This window comes from Capsicum annuum, chromosome 4 (genome assembly GCF_002878395.1).
Source record: "Capsicum annuum cultivar UCD-10X-F1 chromosome 4, UCD10Xv1.1, whole genome shotgun sequence".
Classification (NCBI taxonomy): domain Eukaryota; kingdom Viridiplantae; phylum Streptophyta; class Magnoliopsida; order Solanales; family Solanaceae; genus Capsicum; species Capsicum annuum.
In genome coordinates this window covers 7,737,093-7,743,007 of record NC_061114.1, presented here as the reverse complement: position 1 = coordinate 7,743,007, position 5,915 = coordinate 7,737,093, and positions in this window count along the sequence as shown.

The following is a 5,915-nucleotide window of genomic DNA, read 5'->3' as shown; positions in this document are numbered from 1 at the left end:
TTTTTTGTAAACGGTCTAAAAAGAAAAGACTACCCATAGAAAAAAGATTGGATGGAATGATTGATAATGTCATTCTTTGAAGTTTTTGGTGCACTTATCGGAAGTTAGTTTTTTCTGGAAAGTGGTTTTTGTTTTTCAAAATTTGCATTAATTGCTATTCTTTATTTTGGAAGGATGTTCACAACATAGTGACTGATCATTTTGTTTGTGGTGTTGTGCTAATATACAATTATTTAATTCTGCGATTTATTTCTACAAGATTAGTGGTATGAGTTCTACAGTATGTTAAGCTCTAATCAGGCCGAGCATGCTGAAGAGTCCTATGCTGAGCTGTTCTCTAGACTTTCTAAGTTAAATTTAACTTTTTTTTGAGACAACTATAATCTAAATTATTGATTTTTTATAAATTCTCAGGCGGCACAAACTATGGAAATGTGGTACCTCAAGTCCCATACGTTGTGCCAGTTAGCTCTCTTACTATGCATCGTTTGGTCCTTATTTTATAGATTACAATGTCTCCCTTACGATGTCAATCTTTTGTCATAACTATAGGCACATAACATATCATCTGTGGTGCCGGCGTTTAGTCCTGAGAGATCGTAAGAGCAACGCCCTTTCTATCAAACTGTGCAGATGGAATCAAGTCCCCCGTGCCTATAAAAAGATTAAGCTTTCGTTGCCAGAACCTTTGGAAGCAGGTTCTTTGTATTGGTTTCAAATACTTTGATTTTATGTTTTAGAATCTTTTATCATTGATTTTGACAACACATACGAGCTCACCTAAGTAGTTTATACTCTTATACGTCGACTTAACATGCATTAAGATGATAACCAAATACTGCTATAAAGAATGTATCTATAGCCTAGATTATTTGGTCATTACAGAAGTGAATCAAAAAGTTTTTCATTTTGACTTGTCAAAGTATGCATTTTGAACCAGAATACTAATGACAATTTTTGTTAGTGTATGAAAATGTTATGGACGTGTGGATGATCTATTTTTGTCAATTATAAGCTCTTAAACTAAAAATAAATAGTTCTCTGTTATAACGGAAACTCATGGTTAGATTCTTTGTTGATTGTCGTTGTCAGGTTGTTCCATTCACTCCAGCTCAGAGATACTGTAAACTGATCAATATCTCACGATTTCCAATCTTCCTCTTGGCATGACATTAAGAAGGTGATAAGTTTGAGAAAGATCATAATTTGTTAGCTGTTATAAAGTTTATGTAGGCTATATATGCCATGAATAAAGACAGCTGAATTTCTTTTACTTAATTTAAAGAAACAATATATTGTATGGAGCGGAGTGTTTGCCAGTTAAGAACTCCCACATCCAAAAAATGAAGGTGGCAGAAATGTGGATGTTACACTGGATGTGTGGGCTGACTAGAGGGGATGGAGTTCAAAATGAGACTATCCGGGAGAAGGTTGGTGTGACTTCAGTGGAGTGCAAGATACGGGAAGCCCGATTGAGATGGTTCGGACATGTGAAGGGGAGGGGAATGGATGCCCCGGTCCGTAGGTGTGAGAGGCTAGCGTTGGATGGTTTTAGGCGGGGTAGGGGTAGGCCGAAGAAGTACTGGGGTGAGGTGATTAGGCGGTACATGGAGCAGTTACAGCTCACCGAGGACATGACCCTAGATAGGAAGGTCTGGAGGACGCGAATTAGGGTAGAGGACTAGGGCCAGTTTGGGTCGCTAGTGTAGGGAATTACTTGGTGGGGGTTTTATTCCTGTTATGATTCCGTGGGCCGTGTTCCATGTTTTATTACGAACCTGTGTGCTTTCCTCTGCTTTTCTCTGTTTTATATTACTTATGGGTGACATATTTATGTTATGTAATCTGCTTCTGTGCTCTCCTATGTGTTTGTGTGATATATCGTGCCTTGAGCCGGGGGTCTATCGAAAACAGCCTTTCTACTTCTTTATAGGTAGAGGTATGAACTGCGTATATCTTACCCCCCCCAGACCCCACTAGGTGGAAATACACTGGGTTTGTTGTTGCTGTACTTGTATTCAAGTCCATTGTTAGGTTTATATAAAAGATCGTATTCTTCCTTGGTTGTGAATAAGCCTTTCTTAGATTAGTGAGAAGCCTAGTCAATCATATCTATAGATTTGTGTCAAAATGATGACGGTAACTTTGGTGTATGAAGTATTTTGTGTTTATGCAAGGTTCAGTGAAGGGCCATATCCCAAGGGATACAATGTAGGTAGCCTACCTTGATGCGAGCATCATTAGCTGATTCCATTGCTCGAACTTGTGACCTAAAAGTGACACAGTGGAAACTGGTGCACCAAGCATTCCATGTTAGAAGGGTCTAGGGAAAGGCTGCATTGTAAGGGTTGTGATGTAGACAAGCTACACTAATGCAAGCATTAATGGTTGCTTTCACGTCTCGAACCTATGACCTGTAGGTCACACAGAGACAACTTTACCATTCTTGCTAAAATTTTCTATAACATGTGATTTGTATCTGTGATCTCTTGAAATTACCTCAGGAATAGAGGGCATAGATTGAGGAAAGTTTTTAAATTGTGATAGCCATTTCACATATGGAAGGGGGAAGACATCCTCATTGTGCATCATCAGGCGGATATGGAAGGAGGGGAAGTGAAAAAGGAAATGAATGTTAGTTCAATTATTGAGTTCCATAAGATTTGTTTTGTTTATGTATCGGAAATTCACCTCACTGCCTTTCCTTATAGGAGAAAACCGAGAATTCTTTCTCGCAATGAGAAAAGGCTGAACTCCATTTAAAGAGTAGAGCCTTGATCGTTTCCTAGCCCGTGCACTTTGAGCGTGAAGCCTTCTATATGGGAACACTAGTTTGATTAGCCCACTCTCGTCATTATTGATGTAATGATCACGCTGTCTAAGCAAGCTTAGACCATTAGGCTCCAATGTTTTGAAAAGAGAAAAGCACAAGAAGGAAACCAGATCTATGGGCGTGAAGCGAAAAGATAGAATTAAAGCGCATACTTTGGTGAACTAAAGCACACGAGTTATGGAAAACAAAAAAAAAGTACCTAATATATATATATATATATATATATATATATATATATATATATATATATATATTAAGTTAATGCTATACTAAAGCTAATATCAATCCAACTCCTCATAGTTAAGCCAAATATAACCGTTTATTATTGGTATTATTTTGTGCATCATCATTTGAGCGCACACACACTTCTCTAAGCTTCGTTGCTTCGCTCATGAAGAGATAATTCGTCCCTTGGCTTGATTTATCATTTTAAACAGCAAAACCCTGATCCTTAATAGTACTATGTGTCTTAGCTGATCTTGCCATCATAACATGTCCGAAAGGTTATGTAAAATCTGGATTTTCTTTTTTGATTTATGTAAAAATTCTTCTGAAGTATTTTTGCTTGCGCGTGTAATTAACAGAATTAGGTTCATGAGGCAAAGGTGCATTATATGAGTCAGCTATCAGATGTTGATGAGGCAAAGGTGGATTATACGAGTCAGCTACCCAATGACTCTTTGTCTTCAATTCTCAATTAAAGATGCTGTTAAGACCAGTATTTTGTCTACAAGGTGGACATATCTGGTTGCTTCTATGCTTACATTACAGTTCAGCCTTGACATATTTGGCGTTAACTATTTAGGTCCTACATGTCAGCCTTACTATCAGAAAAAATTCTTGGAAGTAGTAAATCAGTTTTTGCAACTTTATTTGGGTCGTCAAGTGGTTGAACTTGAAATGCACACTTTCATTCAGAGAAAGTTTTCTAGTGAATTGGCCAATTGAAGCATTCTGTTTCAAAATTAGGTGTTGAAAGATTACATCTCAACTTTAGCTGTGGCAAAATTCCTACCTCAAAATACATTAACCTTCACCGCTACACATTTTTTGAATTTTCCCTTGAGCTTCTCTCTCAAGCATCCCCCTTGAAATCCTTGTCTTTGAGTGTTTGCGTTGTACAACCAAGTGTCACACTCCGTCTCAACTCCTTCAAGACCCTTTTCTTGACGGGCGTTCTGTTAGAAACGGGACAACTTGAGGGTATTTTGTCCTCATGTTTGAACCTTAATCAGTTAATCATAAAATATTGCAATCTTTTGCGTAAGCTATGCATCTCCGGTATAGTAACATCTATTCCTTTTGCTGATTGTGGCGAATTGGAGAAGATTGATCTTCAGGCTACAAAACTGCATGAGTTTGAGTGTTATTTTAATAACAGAGTAAGCTTTTACTTTTCTTCCATTCCTGTGTTGGAACATGTAAAAATTAGTCTTCGCGGAGATGCTTCAATGCCATACATATTTGGTGAATTTACCTGCTTAGGTTAAATCTTTAATAGTCACCGCTTGGAATACTCAGGTATTTGATGATTTCTTGGCTTGTCAAATTCCTTTGGTATTTGTCTTTTGAACACCCTAATCACTTGAAGTATTCCTTTTTGTTAGGTAACACACTTCCCAACAGAGATACAGATATTTAGAAACCTTAGGATGTTAGTCTTTCTATTTGAAAGCACATACAACTTTGACATAGTCAAAGTTTCTCCCGTTTTAGACGCCTGTCCTGTTCTTAAATCTCTGCATATATTGGTGAGTTACCTATATTTATCTTCTTCTTCTCTTTTTTGGATATTCTTTGCTTGATATTAGATATTGATGACTTGAAAATTTATTGAATCTAAAAGTGCATATTCCCCTCCCCAAGCATGCATGATATTCTAGTCATTCTCAACATTCACTCATTTCCATGTTCTGTCAATACAACTCGCACTAGTAAAGTTGTATTAATTTCGAATTACCTTCATCCATGAGATATAACACCTTTCACTACTTAGTTGGTGTAGGAACCGATCAAGATGTTTAATCCGACTAATAATTTGGTCTGCTATAAGAGGATCATTCATTTTTTTTCCGGCAAGGGAGATTATATAAGCATTTCACTTTTCAGAATTGGACATCATGATTTGTTAATAATATGATTTATGAAAATTTGACAACTCAATTAGTTATATGTTTATTCCAAAAGAAATGTATCAAACATGGAGATGTAGATATCTAATGTGGAGAATTTTTGGTCCACCTTATTTTTTGTTCATTGAAATATAATGGAATAATTAGGTTTCAAAAACCTTTTGTTATATGTCTTTCTTGGTTTGAAGACGCACCTTTCAATTTCTTAACTCCAGCTGTCTAATTCAAAAAGCATTATAGATACTGATTGCAACATTCTTAACTAGTTAAGTCAATAGTTGTATTCAATTAGCAATATATATGTTAATTTATTCTCATTGTGATCTCAGCAACACAAGACATATAGGCAAAAAGCAAGAGGAAGTTCCATAAGTGTGCAGTACATCCTGTATTTTACTGCTCACCTAATGGATATTCTTCCTAATGTTTACGTATGTTCATGGTGCCAGGGTTCTGGAATGATGGCTGAGGATAACTCCGATGAACGAGCAAGTCCAGTAACTAGTGTGAAGAATGACTCTATGGCTAAGGATAACATCGATGAACTAGTGAGTCCAGTAACTAGCATGAAGAATGACTCTGCTGGAAATAAGACAGACAAAATCAGCACAATAAAGTCGAGATCTATGAGTAATGGAAACAAGGTTCTTCCCTGCTATTGCAGCTCCTCCTCTTCTTCATCTTACAATGCAGGCAATACAAGAAGGCAATCCACTGGGAAGTTGAATGCTCCTGATAGCGGACAAGATGTTATTTCTCATTATCTGAGAGCTTCCACTGGTTCTTGCCATGACTTCTGTAAATATGGTAGCAAACATTCCTCTGAAGCAAAGCCATGGCATCCTCTATCAAAAAGAAAGAACAAACTTCCTGCTGATGAGCAGAGTCCTACACGGACCTTGGTGGGAGAGGCAAAAAAGGGGACTTTGGTCAAGCAAAAGCTTTCCACT